Here is a 17,664-nt window from a genome sequence, read left to right as displayed (position 1 = left end):
GTTGGGAAGATCCCCTGGAGAAGGAAATGGCAACCCACTCCAGTATTCTTGCCTGGAAAATCCCATGGACAGAGGAGCCTGGTAGGCTGCAGTCCATGTAGTCGCAAAGAGTAGGACTCAGTGACTTCACTTTCACTTTTTCTTTGTTTAACCTTAGATCCACATCTCACTCTGGTCCATTCTAATTTACATTGGACTATTTAGTTTACCAAAGCTCATATGTTAATTGCACAAGACTGTGGCTTCCTAACACCAGGCTGGATTTATCATATCAGAATGTCAAGGGATAATATTTTTAAGATACAGATTCATAAGCCCTACATGCATATGTCCAGATTCAATAAGTCCAGAAAGAGGTACAAGGAGTGAGCATTTTAAAACAGACCCAGAGGAATCGGGTGGAGAGGGAGGTGGGAGGGGGGCTCGGGATGGGGAATACATGTAACTCCATGGCTGATTCATGTCAATGTATGACAAAACCCACTGCAATGTTGTGAAGTAATTAGCCTCCAACTAATAAAAATAAAAAAAAAAAAAAAAAAAACAGTCCCTCAACTGAGTCTGATAGGTAGATATGCCCAGCGGACAGTCTTGCGTGCGTGTGTGTATATATATGAGCAAGTTCAAGCTTTCACACAGAGAGAATCACTGCACAGGACCAAATCAAGAATTTGTATATTATTATACTTTTATACTCATAATTTTGTCCCTACTTGGGATGATACAGTTCTCTTCCAATGTGTCAGTGCCTGGCCGTAGAGATGCCAGGGGCAGGGTTTTCAGACCTGCCGGATTTCAGAAGGAAAGTATAGCTTCCAGGCTGAGTAGTTACTGAAGGACTCACGTCACTCTTGCTCCTAACTGTGTGTTCCGTGATCATGCTGCCATCCCCCATGAGACACACAAACACACATACACACACCCCCTGTGACTAGGGCTAGTCTGTTCTATCACAACAAAAAGAGGTTTTGCCATTAGTTTTCCAACCTGCAAATTACAACTTTGAATGTATAATAAGTATAAACTAAACAAGGACTAGGAGGGTAATAATTTTTTATTCCTTGAAATGTGTTCTTTCCATTTATTTTTAATCGAAGAATAATTGCTTTAAAATTTTGTGTTTTTTCTCGGTCATACATCAGCATGCATCAGCCATATGTATACATATGTTCCCTCCCTCTTGAACGTCCCTCGCACCTCCCACCCCACCCCACCCTCTGGGTTGTAACAGAGTCCTGGTTTTCTCTGAGTCATACAAGAAATTTGCACTGGCTATCTATTTTACATATGGTAATGTATATGTTTCCATGCTACTCTCTTCATTTGTTCCACCCTCTAAGAGTAATTTTTATGCACAGAGATATGACCATTGTCAATATCAGATAGATAGATATGGATGGACGGAGGAATAGGTAGGTAGATAGAAGTCAAGAAAGAAGGGAAAGAAAGAGAAAGAGCAGGCAAATACTTGACTTTAATTTCAGATATCTCAAGTGTCATAGGTTGGATCATTTGGATGCAGGTAACAAAAATGTACCTGATTAGTTTAAGGAGAAGCAAAAAAGGAGTTTCTTGAAGACATCCAAGAATATTTTATGACAGAAGAACACAGGAAGTATAGCCAGGTCATACACGGGGACAGGCACAGCATGGAAATGCTTTGGGTCAATGTCAGAGTATTTTTCCCTCTATCTCTTTCTCATTCTGGGACGATGTGGTATGTAATCCCAATCTCTCTACACCTCCCCTAGAAACCTTTCTGTATACATTACAACCCCAAATATCTCTTCAGTTCAAGCACAGAGACAAAAGGGAATTGCTATGTTCAAATTCCAAGTTCCCGGGAGAAAAAATTAGGTTGTCCCACTCTGTATCTATTAACTGAGGCTGGAAAAGTGGAGTCCAGTAGTGCATCAACCAAGCTGTCTGAGTATATTCTCTGAGAAGGGGACTTCAGCAGTTCTTTATTAGGATGGAGATATGGACAAAAGATGAAATGAATGACAGGAGAAAATACATTACTTGAAAATCAAAATCAAATACATGTCCATCCAACATGTATTGCGATCATCGAAGTTCTGTTTCTCTAGTACTAAATTTGCTGTTGTTGCTTAGTTGCTATGTCATGTCTGACTCTTTGTGACCACATGGACTTAGCCTGCCAGGCTCCTCTGACCACGAGCTTTCCCAAGGAAGAATACTGGAATGGCTTGCCATTTCCTTCTCCAGGGGATCTTCCGGAGCCGGGAATCGAACCCCCAGGTCCCCTCATTGTCAGGTGGGTTCTTTACCACTGAGCCACTAGGGAATCCTGGTACTAAACTTAGCAAGTAATTTAGCCACATGTGTGGTAAGTGGAATGTAAAACTTAGTAACTAGTTAGCTAGATAGATAAGTGTGAAAAGACTTTAACATTGTCAACTAGCTATAGGAAAACATTAAAGCCACAATCAAAATTATGCTACCTTTAGCTGATATTTGTATTCTGGCTTTCAACATAGATACAAACATTTTCAAAATCCATCTGCTAAGACCAACATTATACAGATATTTAAGTAGAAACATGCATATGTAAATATGATCTAGGCTGTTGAGCACCAGAAGAAGCTATGTATTGTGATGCAAGATAATGTTTCATTACATGTATTAACTGTCATTTCTTTTCTGTTGTTCTAAGATGCAGCAATAAATAAGTGTTCCTGGTGCTCATAAAATAATATTATCGCTAGCAGATCTATACATTTTATTTCTTCAGAAATATTATCTGAAGAATATTATCGCCCATCTCTTTCATTTAAAGATGTTTTGTACCTTTCCCTAGTACTTATTTCAGTGAAGGCAAAAAGGATTTTGTTGCCACAGCTTCACTAGTTTCCTTTAGCAGCTGGCCATTCCTGAGCAGCCAATCAGAACCTCCATTTAGTCAAAATTGACAGAGATTAATAGGTGCCTTGGAGATCTACTTACTGATTATTTCCATCAGAAAACAGAGAAGCTTGTTGGGAATTACAGGCTCTGTTGTAGCTTGTTTTAGTTTCCTTTCTTTGGAGCATCAGTTGCATATAAGTGCCTAGGGAAAAGGTTTGGTTTGGCTGTTAATCATTTTGATTCAACTATAAAATATGACCTAATCAGATATTTTTGATGTTTATCCACATTTCAAATATATTTGAAATATGGGAACATATTGTTTTATTCACATTTTACATACAAATATATATATATTAGTAATTATTAAATATTAACATTTAATATTTTATAACATGGTGTATACATAGATGTACACAATATTGTGTGTACATACATATACTTTAGTGATTATAAAATGCTATAAATGTGGATATACCTGATGAACATCTGTACATGGAAAAGTTGGGAAACATTAAATATTTATACATGACACAGAGTATTCTCAGTATACATAGTGCCCTCATTAGTCAGATTGTTTACTTAAGCCAGTTTGCCAGAATGAACACTTGAAAACAGCAAGTTTATATCTAAACAGGCAAAGTAAACTGGAGAAATAAATAATAATTTGATGAATGAAGCTTTACCAACAGAATTTAGTAAGTTCATTAATGAGGCTTTTAGTTTTATAGAGAAGATCCACAATAAAGTGATAAAAAGTAATTGCATGTATCTGTATGTTTGGAAATCACCAGAAACAAGCCTTATGCTTCTTAGGATGTACTATAGCTTGGAGTTGAACTTCTTAGTTGTTCCGAGGTTTTACAACAGGCCAGTCCTGGTTATAAAAAAAAGAAAATTACAAGGAATATGACTTATATTAGACAGAAAAATGACAGTGCAAGTGGCCATAGTAATGCAATCCATCAAATAGAAAAAGTTTGATTTAGAGTATTGTGTTATAAACTATCCTTTGTTTGATACCTTTAAAATGTATGAGATACGTAATATTCCTTCCCAACAGTCAGTATCTAATTAAACAAAATTGAATGTTTTGGGGAAAGTATGTTTTATAATTCAGAAAAGGAAGATCTACAACACATCTTCAAAACAGATAAAAAGTAATACCCCAAAATTATAGGTATGTTCAATGCTACTTAGTCTCATCTCTATAGATCAGGCTGTTACTTGGTCTGATTCAGATTAAATAACTGTTGATTCGAAAGTGAAATGCCTGTTGTTGTTTTTCCTCTGAAATAAGAATCTCTTAAATCCACTATTTAAGAAACAGTGGAACATGTTAACAACCAGTCCCAAAGTTATTGCTGATTTCCTGACAATTCATTATGTACTTCCAGTCTTCTTCTTTGCTTATCGTGTCTCCCCTTCTGGGCCATGGGAGGATCTGCTTTCTGTCTGTTTTAGGAGTTTGATATCAGTATGTTTTGTTAGGCTGTGTGGGTCAGCAGGTGTGCATGAACACATTACCCAGGTGGCCAATTGATGCAGTGTGATTGAGCGCGAAGGAAATAAGCAACCTTTCCTAGCACACAGGGCCATCTAACTGCTCCTGCAAGTGAACGCCATTAGCAACTGACTTTGGGTAGAGATTCCCCATATTCCCAACAGATGTCCCCCTAATTGAAAGCTTGCTGTGACGCTGTTGATTCTAAGAGGCCCCAAATTCCCTTTAATGTCTCTTTCTCGTTAAAAATACACCTCCAGTCCCTGAAAGAAACTCATTTAACAGCTACACGCATGTGGTAGCAGAGTGAGTCTGCATACATACCCTATGCAAAGTCAATCTTTAAAGTCTAAATCCCTTTCCGCCTTTCTGTCAAATGACCTCTAGCAATAAGCTTTGAGGTCTGAATTGTGCCATGTTGCCAAACATTCCATTTATAGGAGTGAAAAGAAGCCAGTGCTATGTTCTAGAATAAAGCAGTGCAACACACTTAACAGGTTCATCCTTCTGAATTACACAGACTGCTGATTCTTTATTATTTATGCCCTGTTACAGTACAAAAAATTAGGAAATACTGCAAAAATCCATAAAACAACAAAATTTTTCAGAACAACTAAGAAAACTGAAATGACGAGAAAATAAAGGTAAGAAAAAAGAAATCAGGGTGAAATATATAGACAAAAATCATGCTCTGTGGTTGCCATTTCTGATTGTTACAAATGGACTACAGCTTAGCCCTAAGCTTCCTTGCCCCAAAGTTAAGAGGAAACTACAAACAGTTATGCATTTCCCATTGCCTCTACAATAAAGCAAGTCTGTTCTATATACAGAGAAAAGAGAGACCTTTATCCCATGAGGCCTCATAAAGAGAATACTATTATATGCAGAATCTGCCTGAACCCTGTGGTTTATGTGTAGTTTGCCTTGAGTATTTGATACCACAGGAGGTTTTATGAGAAAGGTTTAATCATATGGTACATCCATTTGGTACATATAAATATTTGCTATAATTCATTATGTATAATAGAGTGCGTTTTATAGCCTACCACTTCCAATAAAAATATAGCAAAGCCATGAGGTTGTGAATGGTTTTCCAGAGGGAATGATGTCAGATATTCAAGGATGTATTCATTCAACACATATTTATGGAGCACTTTGTGAACTATCTTGCTGCTCTGATTATATTAGATGGTTGATTTCACTGGATTTTGTAAGGAAGGATAATTCTATATCGCTGAGAAGCTTATAATGCATAACCCTGTTTCTCTGGTCTCGTTTATAGTCAAAGTTTTCTAAAAGCTTTTCTCTACACGGTATCCAGTTATCACTGATCATTTAATCTTTCCCCTTCTCCATATTCTACATGCAGTGAACCTCACCTCAGTCTCACACCCCGCATCAATCCTACCTTAGGTTCCATTATACAGTCCTCTCCATGATGGACCCACTACTTTTCTGGCTGTTATTCCCAGGTTCAGTTTGGTGTGGTTTCGTTTTTAGGAGCATATTCCTGATCTAGTCATTACATATCATAATTTCACAAGGACTAATTTTAGGCCTTCTTCTTTGACTCTCTTCCTATATTGAGCCGTTTCTTCTCTGCCTGCGCTGATGACTTCCATTATCATCTGTGGGCTGTTGATTCCCACATCGTTCTTTCTAAACCAAGCTCTTCTTCTGTGTCCCAGACTATATATCCTTTAAAATATCCACTTAGATGCTGCTAAGCCATCTCAGATTCAGCAAGTCCAGAGTAAAATTTCTGATCTTCATCCTAAAACCTGGTGCTCTTCTAGTTTTTCCTAGCTTAGTGAATGCAGTTACCCAGACACCAACTTTTTAAAAATCAGAAATAGAAATCTTTCTAAATGCCTCTATCTTCCTCACCCTTAAGTTCAATGTAAATGGTTCATTCTGTGTGTCAATCTGATGGCCACAATGTGCCCAGACGTTTAATCAAACATTATTCTAGGTATATCTATGAGTGTTTTTATTTTCATAGAAATTCTCTTTATTAAATGTCTGGTGGTTTGTACCATCCAGAAAATGCAGTCTTTATCAGTTTTCCACAGAAAATTTACCTGCTTATTCTTTACTTATTTTTTTTAATATTTAATTGCAGTATAGTAGCTTTACAATTTTATGCTAGTTTTAGGGGTACAGCACAGTGACTCAGTATTTTTACAGATTATACTCCATTAAACATTATTACACAATAATGGCTATAACTCTTTATCTGATACAATATAAACTTGTTGCTTATCTATTTTATACATAGATGTTTGTATCCCTAATCCCATGCAGCTAATCTGTCCCACCACCCTTCCTTTTCTCCTCTGATCACCACTGATTTGTTTTCTATATCTGTGTAGTTGTTGCTGCTTAGTTGGTAAGTTGTGTCTAACTCTTTGTGACTCCATGGACTGTAGCCTGCTGGGCTCCTCTGTCCATGGGATTCTCCAGGCAAGGATACTGGAGTGGGTTGCTATTTCCTCCTCCAGAGTGTGTTGTTGTTGTTAACTTTTTATTTTGTATTGAGGTGTAGCTGATTAACAAACAGTGCTGTGATGGTTTCAGGTGAAGAGCAAAGGGACCCAGACATACATAGACATGTATCCTTTCTCCCCCAGACAGCCCCCCCATTCAGGCTGCCACATAACATTGAATGTCCTTCCTCCCAGTAACCATAATCGATGTGTGTGTTTTTAGACAAGTGGCATTTGAATGGGTAGATTCAGTAAAGCAGATTGTCCTCACTAATGAGGGTGAGCCCCGTCCAGTCAGTTGAAGGCTTGAATTGAATAAGAAGACTGACCCTTTCGTGAGTGAGAAGGAACGTCCTCCTACCTGAACAGCTCACTGCAGTGAGCTGCAGTCAGGTAGAAATCAATTTTCTCCTTGCCTTTGGTTCCTCCCCAGTTCCAAGCCTACCAGACTTTGGACTGGAACACTACTGGCTGTTCTGGGTCTCCAGCTTGTTGACTGTAGATCTTGGAAGTTATTACCCTCTATAATTGTGTGAGCCAATCTGTTATCCTTAGAATAAATATTTCTCTCTCTTTTACTTTTTCTCCCATACTTATACATAAAATGAATCACAAATTCTGTGAATCTTACTTCCTACAAATGCCTCTTGTCATAAGCCACCTTGTTTCAAGTCATTTTGTCACCAATGTAATCCTATCTTCTACTTACACTAGTGTTGTAGCATCTTTGACCTTCATTAACACTGATTTCTATCCAATCTGTTCTCTGTAGCTAGAATGAATTCTTCAAAATACATATCGGTTATGATACCCCCTCACCACCCACACTGTTCTCCCCATCAAAAATAAAACTTTCAAAGGCTTTCAGTTGTTTCTAGGATAAAGATCAAAATCCTGTATATGACATATGAGGCTATACATCATCTCATGTACATATTTCCACAAGCTGTTTTCATGTTACTCTCTCCCCCGTGTTTGTGGTACTGCCCTCACTGAATGTTTTGTACTTACTTGAACATGTCTGCTCAGACAGGGGCCTGGCACATGCTTTGCAATTCAGTTCCTTTTATTATTTATATGCTCTCATTGTATCTGTGGTGTACCAAGGACAGGATGGTAGTCTTCCAGGGTGCAAGCAATAAAGGGGTGTATTGTCTGCAGAGAATTTAATAACAGTAATAAAACACATTAAATGTAAGTCTGCTTTTTCTTAGAAATTTGTGCCAGCAAATCTAAACAATGTCTTTCCTGAATAAAGCTTTTGTTGGTCTAAGTTCTCAACAGTTGATGTGACTACTACTGAGCTTTAATATTTATGTACACTTCAAATTAGTATTTGAAAATTATCTTTCAATAAGGATTATGTTCTGCATGGAATTTAATTTGGGAACTCTAAATCCCATGTAAGTCCTCAACATGGACTCAGCTACACATGTTTGTTGAAAGAATAAGTTTATAATGATTCACAATCATTTTATCTCACTTAAGGTTTATTTTAACTCCTATCATACATATTTTTTTAGTTTAAAGAGTAAATTCTAACAAACAATGATAGTTCAGTAATTATAAATAAAATAAACAATTCGAGTTACTTCAGTTTTACAACCCTGTGTGGCCACTTGGAGTTTCGTTTTTGTTTCTGTTTCAAAACCATGACGAGGACATCCCTGATGGTCTGGTGATTAAGACTCTATGCTTTCACAGCAGAGGCAGCACATTCAATATCTGGTGGAGGAACTAGGGTCTCTCATGAGGCATGCCACAGCCAAAGAATAAACACTGTGGCAAAATTAAACACAAATGACATAGTATAATGTTTTTGTCTAGAAAGAACAGATTTTAGTCCACACATGAAATAGTGTGCTGAATTTGAGTAATATCTGCAAAATTAGAATATATCCTTCTTTCTTATTTTAAACTTAAAGAATGACTGAAACATAAATTCTTTATAATTATAGTATCCATATTATTGAAAAGTTTCATCATATGAGAGAAGTGTTAAAAAATGATCTACTCCAGATGTGAAATCTCTAGGAATGCCACTATGTGAATCATGTTCCTTTCCTTCAGAGCACTTACTGTTAGTTATAGAACATATTCATTAGTCTGATTGTATTATTAATATCTCAATCCCTGGTTAAACCAACTGCTACCTGAGAGTAACATCATGTTTCTTTTTACTTACTACTGGATTGATGGAACCTAGCACAATGCTGACATAAAGAGGGTACTCAATACATGTCTGCTGAATGAATGAGTAAATGAACAAATAGTACTTATAGGCATCAGTTAGTCAGTCAGTTCAATTGTTCAGTCAATTCCAACTCTTTGTGACACCATGGACTGCAGCATGCCAGGCTTCCCTGTCCATCACCAACTCCTGGAGCTTGCTCAAACTCATGTCCATCGAGTTGGTGATGCCATCCAACCATCCCATCCTCTGTTGTCCCCTTCTCCTCCTGCCTTCAATCTTTCTCAGCATCAGGGGCTTTTCCAGTGAGTCTGTTCTTCACATCAGGTGGCCACATTATTGGAGTTTCCACTTCAGCAGTGCTTCGATCTCCTCTTGAGATGCATAAGCCCTCTTGGAGGAGTTTGCAATTAACGCCCCCCCACCCCAATAGAGCCACCAGAACTTACACAGTACTGGGGAAACAGACTCTTGGAGGGCACAAACAAAACCGTGTGTGCACTAGGACCCAGGAGAAAGGAGCAATGACCCCTCAAGAGACTGACTCAGACTTGCCTGTGAGTATCCAAGAGTCTCCAGTGGAGGCGTAGGTCAGTGGTGGCTTGCTGCAGGGTTGGGGGCCCTGAGTGCGGCAGTGCATGCACAGAACCTTTTGAAGGAGGTGGCCATTATTTTCATTACCTCCACCATAGTTTGGTCGCAGGTCAACAACAGGGAGGAAACACAGCCTCGTGCATCAACAGAAAATTGTATTAAAGTTTTACTAAGCATGGCCCTGCCCATCAGAACAAGACCCAGTTTCCCCTTCAGTCAGTCTCTCCCATCAGGAAGCTTCCATAAGCCTCTTACACTTATCCCTCAGAGGGCAGACAGAATGAAAACCACAATCACTGAAAACTAATCAAACTGATCACATAGACCACAGCCTTGTCTAAGTCAACGAAACTATGAACCATGAAGTGTAGGGCCATGCAAGATGGTCAGGTCATGGTGGAGAATTCTGACAAAACGTAGTCCACTGGAGAAGGGAATGGCAAACCACTTGAGTATTCTTGCCTTGAGAACCCCAAGAACAGTGTGAAAAGGCAAACAGATATGACACTGAAAGATGAACTCCCGAGATCAGTAGGTGCCCAATATGCTACTAGAGAAGAATGGAGAAATAACTCCAGAAAGATTGAAGAGATGGAGCCAAAGAGAAAACAATGCCCAGTTGTGGATATGACTGGTGATGGAAATAAAGTCCAATGCTGTAAGAACAGTATTGCATAGGAATCTGGAATGTTAGGTCCATGAATCAAGGCAAATTCAGCTCAGTTCAGTTCAGTTGTTCAGTCATGTCCAACTCTTTGCAACCCCTTGAATTGCAGCAGGCCAGGTCTCCCTGTCCATCACCAACTCTTGGAGTTCACCCAAACCCATGTCCATTGAGTCAGTGATGCCATCCAACCATCTCATCCTCTGTCGTCCCCTTCTCCTCCTGTCCCCAGTCCCTCCCAGCATCAGGGTCTTTTCAAATGAGTCAGCTCTTTGCATGAGGTGGCCAAAGTATTGGAGTTTCAGCTTCAACATCAGTCCTTCCAATGATCATCCAGGACTGATCTCCTTTAGGATGGACTGGTTGGATCTCCTTGCAGTCCAAGGGACTCTCACGAGTCTTCTCTAACACCACAGTTCAGAAACATCAATTCTTCTGCACTCAGCTTTCTTTATAGTCCAACTCTCACATCCATACATGACCACAGGAAAAACCACAGCCTTGACTCGACAGACCTTTGTTGGGAAAGTAATGTCTCTGCTTTTTAATATGCTGTCTAGGTTGGTCATAACTTCCCTTCCAAGGAGTAAGCGTCTTTTAATTTCATGGCTGCAGTCACCATCTGCAGTGATTTTGGAGCCCCAAAACATAGTCTGACACTGTTCCCACTGTTTCCCCATCTATTTGCCATGAAGTAATGGGACTGGATGCCATGATCTTAGTTTTCTGAAAGTTGAGCCTTAAGCCAACTTTTTCACTCTCCTCTTTCACTTTCATCAAGAGGCTCTTTAGTTCTTCTTCACTTTCTGCCATCAGGGTGGTGTCATCTGCATAGCTGAGGTTATTGATATTTCTCTTGGCAGTCTTGATTCCAGCTTGTGCTTCCTCCAGCCTAGCGTTTCTCATGATGTACTCTGCATATAAGTTATATAAGCAGGGTGACAATATACAGCCTTGATGTACTCCTTTTCCTATTTGGAACCAGTCTGTTGTTCCATATCCAGTTCTAACTGTTGCTTCCTGACCTGCATACAGTTTTCTCAAGAGGAAGGTCAGATGGTCTGGCATTCCCATAAATTGGAAGTGGTCAAACAGGAGATGGCAAGAGTTCATCGACATTTTAGGAATCAGTGAACTAAAATGGACTAGAATGGGCAAATTTAACTCAGAAATTCAACTTAGAGGCATGATTCCATGCAGGTCTGTCTAACTCCAAAGCTGGTCTTAACTGCTATGCTCCACTGACTTCCAGCACCTTCTCTTCATTGCCCACCAATAAGCATACTTTTAACTGCAGAATATTGGTAACATTGATTTCTTCACTGTTTTCTTCATCTGGGAAATGGCGGGGAGGTGGGGTGGGGAATGGAGAGTATGTCTTCATGTGAATCTCATTCTTGCTAATCATATTCCTAAATTTGGGACAGAAGCTTACCAATATAGAGCAATTAAATGAAAGGCATTCATTATAACACTTATTTAAATTAAGGAAAAATATGAGCTATACCAGATGTACACAGACTCAGAATAGAACCTCTCATGTGTAGATAATATACATTACTTGATTTTTGAGGCTTTATAAAAACAGATTGATGTGGCAAAATTTTTTTTTCATGTTTTTAACTTCTGATGCATTTGGGAACATCCACCAGAGGGATGCCTTTAGCAATATGTCTTATGAGGGTGGATTCTAACTATAGCAGTGACTCCAAAGGCTAGGAATATTCATATTTTATCTTACAAATAGCTATACAATACATGGTATTTTCCTTTTTATCTCTTTGCCAATTGCTTGCAACCATTTATCTGGTAAAGTTTTACTACACATGCTGTATGAAGATCAAGTTATGCTCATAAAGCTCTTTGAGGGATTTTTGTTTGTTTTTTTAAAGAAAATTCTACAGTATTTATTTTGAAGGAGGGGAAATTACGTTCAAAAGTGATGTTACTGAGCTTCTCACAAGAGCAGCACATGTGACCACAGAGGCTTTAAGCTACAGAACAAAATAGACTTTTCAAAATTTATTTTTTAATAGACAATATCATCATCATTATGATTAACATTTGTGTAGAGGCTGATGGTTTACTATGCATTTTTATTTCTTGTTTGATCTGCACAACAATGATCCCATAGGCACATAGGTATTAAAATCTCTGATTTTACCAGTTAGGAAACTGAACTTTAACCTTGGTAACTTGACCAGGTTTCTGTAGAAATATACTGAGCCAATATTTAAACTCAGCTCACATTTGATTTTCATTTTATTTAATTTAACTAACCAAAATAATCATTAAGAAATTATATATTTACTGAATTAATCATTTTCTTGATTTTAGTAGAACTTTTTTTTGTTATTAACTGGTTTATTGGGGGTATAATTTACATAGCATATAATTCACCATTCATATGTGTATAACTCAATGCTTTTTCATAAGTTTATAATTTTGAATACATACAACAATATTTCTATCACTTCAAAACTTCCTGCCTTCAGTAAATTTCTGTTTCTATCTTGGTACCAGACAAGCCTCTATCTGCTTTCTCTACAGGTGTGCTCTTTTTGGAAAGTTCATATAAATTGAATAATACAGTGTGTGATCCTTTGTGTCTGTGCCTGGCTTCTTTCACTTTGCGTGATGTCTCTGCAGTTCATCTATGTTGTATGGTTTATCAGTAGCTTAGTTCTTTTGATTGCTGGATAAAATTCCATTCTATGTATATAGTGCATAATAATGTTTCTCTGTTCACCGGTTGATGGATTGTTTCCAGTTTGATTATTATTATGAATAATGCTGCTAGGAACATCTGCATACACATCTTTTGTTATGATGTGTGTTTTTATTTCTCTAAAGTAGACATCTAGGAATGGAATTCCTGGGTATATGGTAAAATCTATATTTAACTTTTTACAAAACTGTCAAAATATTTTACATTTTGTCTATTTACTGTCCTATTTTTCATTCCCGTGTGTAATGTAGAGACTTCCACTTTCTACACATCTTCATGCTATTTTAAGTCTGTTTTTACTGAGACTAGTCCAGCCGAGCTATCTTAGTACCTAATTGAAGGTTTAATTTATGTGTTTCTAATGAAATTAAAGCTCAACATTCAGAAAACTAAGATCATGGCACCTGGTCCCATCACCTCATGGGAAATAGATGGGAAAACAGTGGAAACAGTGTCAGACTTTATTTTTTTGGGCTCCAAAATCACTGCAGATGGTGACTGAAGCCATGAAATTAAAAGACGCTTACTCCTTGGAAGGAAAGTTATGACCAACCTAGACAGCATATTAAAAAGCAGAGACATTACTTTGCCAACAAAAGTCTGTCTGGTCAAGGCTATGGTTTTTCCAGTGGTCATGTATGGATGTGAGAGTTGGACTGTGAAGAAAGCTGGGCGCCGGAAAATTGATGCTTTTGAACTGTGGTGTTGGAGAAGACTCTTGAGAGTTCCTTGGACTGCAAGGAGATCCACCCAGTCCATCCTGAAGGAGATCAGTCCTGGATGTTCATTGGAAGGACTGATGTTGAAGCTGAAACTCCAATACTTTGGCCACCTCATGCGAAGAGTTGACCCATTTGAAAAGACCCTGATGCTGGGAGGGACTGGGGGCAGGAGGAGAAGGGGACGACAGAGGATGAGATGGCTGGATGGCATCACCAACTCGATGGGCATGAGTTTGAGTAAACTCCGGGAGTTTGTGATGGACAGGGAGGCCTGGCGTGCTGTGATTCACGGGGTCGCAAAGAGTCGGACACGACTGAGTGACTGAACTGTACTGAACTGAATGAAATTAAATGTCTTTATTAACCATTCATATATCTTCTTTGTGAAATATCTACTCAAGTCTTTTGCTGAGTTTTTAGTTCACTCATTTTCATGTTTGAGTTCTTTATCACAAATATAGTTTGCAAATATTTCCTCCATTCTCTCAGTCTGTGGCCTTGTATTTCATTTTCTTAATGACAGTTGAAGATAAAAAGTTTTCAATTTTGACAAAGTTGAACTTATTTTCATATTTTGATGAAGCTCCTTTCATTTGTTGTTCTTCTGAGACTCACATTACACATATGTTGACTGACTTGATATTATCTCATAGGTCTCTAAAGTTGTGTTCACTTTTCTTTAATCTTTTTACTCTCTATTCTTCAGACTGAAATTTTCCTACTGATCTCTCTTCAAGATCACAGGTTTCTCCTTCTTCCATCACATGTCTTCTATTAAGTCCATGTTGAGAATTTCTGATCTTTGTTATTGCATCTTTCAATATAAAAACTGTTCTTTCAACAGTTTTTTCTTTTCAAAATCTATAGTCACTACTTATTGATTCAATGTTATATTTCCCTATGATTCTTTAAACATAGCTTTCTTCTTTGAACATATTTGTAATGGTTTTGCTTCTTGGAACCATTTGCGTTTAATCTAGTGTCTAGGCCAACTCAGACAATTTCTATTGACTGCTTTTCCTTTTTCCTCTGAGTATAATAAAATATCTTTCTGTTTCTTTGCATATCCTAGATTTTTTGTTGACAACTGGGCATTTTAGATAATACTATGTACTAATTCTGAATTCTGGTTATTTTTTCTCTGAGAGTCATCATTTTGTCTTTTTGTTTGTGTGTATGGGTTTGCTTTTAAGTAATTTTCCTGGGCTGAATCTACAAAATCTCTTGTAGTGTGCAACATACTGACTGGAAGTGTACTGATCAGTTATTCCCTCCTTATTTTTAAATTTTAGCCAAGCTTTCTAAAAGTTGCCACCATGTCTGCTTAGCTCAAGCATCTGCTTGGCTCAAATGCATGTTCAGATACTTGTAGTAAGGCTTCCACACTCTGCTGATGGATATGTATGTGGATGGGGGAGCACATGTCAAAGTTCAGGAAATTTTCAATTCTAACTTTTCTTTTCCACGAATCTTTCCAACATATGCATAGACTTTGCAGAAGTTGATTTGTTTTTACAAGATCATAAATATGTCCACTGGGCAATATTCTGTGTCAATACAAATTATCCTGGGCCAGTCCTGGAAGGAGAAAGGTAAACTTATTCTCTGTTCTCCAAAGTGTGCCCATAGTCCTTCATCTTTTTGTGTATCCCAAGGAAATGCATCTGGAAAGCCATAATGTACACAGAAAGAATAACACTGCCGAGGGCAACCAGAAAATGCCCATGGGAGAAAGGCTGAGGGAAAAGCCAAGTTCATACAAATCTATAAAAATAGGAACAGAAACGCAAACCATGATAGAATTAAAATCACCACAGAATTCTTTACTTTACAACTGATTGATTTGCTTTAATCATAAACATTGGATTGACTTGCACATTACAGTAAGTCCTTAAACTTCATCTTGACTTTGGGCCTCCCAATCAGAGGAGATGACTGGTAAAGGATGACCTTAATGATAGGCAGTGTTCCATTTAATATTTCCATACTCATACTTCTAATCATTTATGTCATTTAAATCTTGAAGAGTTTTTCTTCTAACTCTGGCCTTATTTTCTTACAGTCTTGCCAAGTTTCAAGTATGTATCCTTAGCCAATTTTAGTGTGTATGCACACCAGAAATGTGCAGACATGCTCATTTCAGTGGAAAAATATGTGTGTGTTTACATACCAGAAAAAAATCATTTGGGTTTATTTTTACCACAATTTTATGAAAATAGGCATTGTAAACTCATGATTACATATGGCAATTCCCCTAAAAGTGCATCTGTTCTTTCAGAAAATGTCAAAAGATCACAGTAATACATGCTTATCTAGGTTCTGGCAAGTAATATTTAACATGACCAACTAAATGTAATGTGTGACCTTTTACTGGATCCAAGGTTGAGAACTAAAATAACAATTTTTTAAAAATTGAAAATTTGAATGTGGATTATATATATATGATAGCATCATATAAATATTAAAGTTTCTCAGCTTTATAATTTTACTCGTTATGTGAAAGAATGGGGCCTCCCAAGTGGCGCTAGTGGTAAAGAACATGGCTGCCAATGCCAGAGACACAAGAGATGTGGATTCAATCCCTGGGTTGGGAAGATCCCCCTGGAGAAGGGCATGGAAACCCTTCTAGCATTCTTGCCTAAAGAATTCCATGGACTGAGGAGCCTGGTTGGCTACAGTCCATGGGGTCGCAAAGAGTTGGATACGACTGAGGTGACTTAGCACACAATGTGCATGTGAAAGAATGGCCTAGCTCTCAGGAGATATATACTGATTTATTACACTATGAAGTGTCATGATGACTGTAACTAACTCAAAAGTTATTCAGAAAGAAAGGAGTAATAAATTAAATATAAAATACTGACAGTTGGTGAAGACAATATGAGTGTTCATTGTAGTTTTCTTGAAAATTCTGTGTAGGCTTGAAATTTTTCAAAATAAAAATGTTGGAAGGAAATAAACAATTGAAACATGTTATACACATAAATGGACAAGTTTAGTCTTGTTCTTTTAAAAATTTACTACTATAAACCACCTTGAATCAATTTTTTTTTGTAAATAGAAAGGATAGAAATATACAAACAATTGAAACATAAAACAAGATTTAGATCAAACATTATTGCCATGAGCTTAATCTAATTCACTTCCGCCATATTGCATTATAGTGTAGTTTTTTAAACAGTAATTAAATTTCACAAAAAATTTTAAAGGTAAAGGTTCATAAAAGTTTCAGCTAGCTTTACTGATATGGAAAGAAAGGCCCCTAGAAGATAATTGCTTAATATAATTCATTTATTCATTAAAATGTCTTGTTTATTTGTATTATAAAGAGGTTTAAAAAATATTCTGCAATGTTTCAGTTCAGTTCAGTTCAGTCGCTCAGTCTTGTCTGACTCTTTGCAACCCCATGAACCACAGCACACCAGGCCTCCCTGTCCATCACCAACTCCCGGAATCCATCCAAACCCATGCCCATCGAATCGGTAATGCCATCCAACCATCTCATCCTCTGTCACACCCTTCTCCTCCTGCCCCCAGTCCCTCCCAGCATCAGGGTCTTTTCAAATGAGTCAGCTGTTTGCATCAGGTGACCAAAGTATTGGAGTTTCAGCTTCAGCATCAGTCCTTCCAAGGAACACCCAGGACTGATCTCCTTTAGGATGGACTGGTTGGATCGACAATGAAGATAAAAATCATTGCCCTACTTATCCCATGCTCTTGTGAAGCAATAGACGTATGAAACAGATGTGCATAATTAACAGTGCTCTACAAATGTATCATTTTTGCCATTATTATTATTTATGAATAATGTCCTTTCAGATATCACCACTGAGAAAAGGAAATTTTGCCATCTACCTACTTCTTTCTTTTCTGAAGCTACTTGCTGCTCTATTTTCTGAAACTTGTC

At 37.8% G+C, this 17,664-nt stretch overlaps 1 long non-coding RNA gene across 1 annotated transcript; it reads right to left on the bottom strand.

Moving 5' to 3' along the window:
• Positions 1-3,057: 3,057 nt before the first annotated feature.
• On the bottom strand, positions 3,058-7,985 carry LOC122453174. The gene is made up of 3 exons (XR_006272970.1): positions 7,870-7,985; positions 3,660-3,745; positions 3,058-3,070 (listed from the first exon to the last, which is right to left on the bottom strand). It is a non-coding gene; the product is annotated as an uncharacterized LOC122453174 (long non-coding RNA).
• Positions 7,986-17,664: the final 9,679 nt, after the last annotated feature.

The sequence above is a fragment of the Cervus canadensis genome, chromosome 14 (genome assembly GCF_019320065.1).
Source record: "Cervus canadensis isolate Bull #8, Minnesota chromosome 14, ASM1932006v1, whole genome shotgun sequence".
Lineage (NCBI taxonomy): Eukaryota > Metazoa > Chordata > Mammalia > Artiodactyla > Cervidae > Cervus > Cervus canadensis.
This window is presented reverse-complemented; position numbering and strand designations above follow the sequence as displayed.